Raw genomic sequence first — 2,304 nt, forward strand, 5'->3', positions numbered from 1 at the left:
CAGTACATAACCTGATGTGGAGCCAGCCTAGCCAGCTGCTGCTACAGTACATAACCTGATGTGGAGCCAGCCTAGCCAGCTGCTGCTACAGTACATAACCTGATGTGGAGCCAGCCTAGCCAGCTGCTGCTACAGTACATAACCTGATGTGGAGCCAGCCTAGCCAGCTGCTGCTACAGTACATAACCTGATGTGGAGCCAGCCTAGCCAGCTGCTGACTACAGTACATAACCTGATGTGGAGCCAGCCTAGCCAGCTGCTGCTACAGTACATAACCTGATGTGGAGCCAGCCTAGCCAGCTGCTGCTACAGTACATAACCTGATGTGGAGCCAGCCTAGCCAGCTGCTGCTACAGTACATAACCTGATGTGGAGCCAGCCTAGCCAGCTGCTGCTACAGTACATAACCTGATGTGGAGTCAGCCTAGCAGCTGCTGCTACAGTACATAACCTGATGTGGAAGCCAGCCTAGCCAGCTGCTGCTACAGTACATAACCTGATGTGGAGCCAGCCTAGCCAGCTGCTGCTACAGTACATAACCTGATGTGGAGCCAGCCTAGCCAGCTGCTGCTACAGTACATAACCTGATGTGGAGCAGCCTAGCCAGCTGCTGCTACAGTACATAACCTGATGTGGAGTCCAGCCTAGCCAGCTGCTGCTACAGTACATAACCTGATGTGGAGCCAGGCCTACAGTACATACCTGATGTGAGCCGCCTAGCCAGCTGCTGCTACAGTACATAACCTGATGTGGAGCCAGCCTAGCCAGCTGCTGCTACAGTACATAACCTGATGTGGAGTCCAGCCTAGCCAGCTGCTGCTACAGTACATAACCTGATGTGGAGCCAGCCTAGCCAGCTGCTGCTACAGTACATAACCTGATGTGGAGCCAGCCTAGCCAGCTGCTGCTACAGTACATAACCTGATGTGGAGCCAGCCTAGCCAGCTGCTGCTACAGTACATAACCTGATGTGGAGTCCAGCCTAGCCAGCTGCTGCTACAGTACATAACCTGATGTGGAGCCAGCCTAGCCAGCTGCTGCTACAGTACATAACCTGATGTGGAGCCAGCCTAGCCAGCTGCTGCTACAGTACATAACCTGATGTGGAGCCAGCCTAGCCAGCTGCTGCTACAGTACATAACCTGATGTGGAGTCAGCCTAGCCAGCTGCTGCTACAGTACATAACCTGATGTGGAGCCAGCCTAGCCAGCTGCTGCTACAGTACATAACCTGATGTGGAGCCAGCCTAGCCAGCTGCTGCTACCAGTACATAACCTGATGTGGAGCCAGCCTAGCCAGCTGCTGCTACAGTACATAACCTGATGTGGAGCCAGCCTAGCCAGCTGCTGCTACAGTACATAACCTGATGTGGAGGCCAGCCTAGCCAGCTGCTGCTAGCCAGCTGCTGCTACAGTACATAACCTGATGTGGAGCCAGCCTAGCCAGCTGCTACTACAGTACATAACCTGATGTGGAGCCAGCCTAGCCAGCTGCTGCTACAGTACATAACCTGATGTGGAGCCAGCCTAGCCAGCTGCTGCTACAGTACATAACCTGATGTGGAGCCAGCCTAGCCAGCTGCTGCTACAGTACATAACCTGATGTGGAGCCAGCCTAGCCAGCTGCTGCTACAGTACATAACCTGATGTGGAGCCAGCCTAGCCAGCTGCTGCTACAGTACATAACCTGATGTGGAGCCAGCCTAGCCAGCTGCTGCTACAGTACATAACCTGATGTGGAGCCAGCCTAGCCAGCTGCTGCTACAGTACATAACCTGATGTGGAGCCAGCCTAGCCAGCTGCTGCTACAGTACATAACCTGATGTGGAGCCAGCCTAGCCAGCTGCTGCTACAGTACATAACCTGATGTGGAGTCAGCCTAGCCAGCTGCTGCTACAGTACATAACCTGATGTGGAGCCAGCCTAGCCAGCTGCTGCTACAGTACATAACCTGATGTGGAGTCAGCCTAGCCAGCTGCTGCTACAGTACATAACCTGATGTGGAGCCAGCCTAGCCAGCTGCTGCTACAGTACATAACCTGATGTGGAGCCAGCCTAGCCAGCTGCTGCTACAGTACATAACCTGATGTGGAGCCAGCCTAGCCAGCTGCTGCTACAGTACATAACCTGATGTGGAGCAGCCTAGCCAGCTGCTGCTACAGTACATAACCTGATGTGGAGCCAGCCTAGCAGCTGCTGCTACAGTACATAACCTGATGTGGAGCAGCCTAGCCAGCTGCTGCTACAGTACATAACCTGATGTGGAGTCCAGCCTAGCCAGCTGCTAGCTACAGTACATAAACCT

This window comes from Salvelinus namaycush, chromosome 4 (assembly GCF_016432855.1).
Source record: "Salvelinus namaycush isolate Seneca chromosome 4, SaNama_1.0, whole genome shotgun sequence".
Classification (NCBI taxonomy): Eukaryota; Metazoa; Chordata; class Actinopteri; order Salmoniformes; family Salmonidae; genus Salvelinus; species Salvelinus namaycush.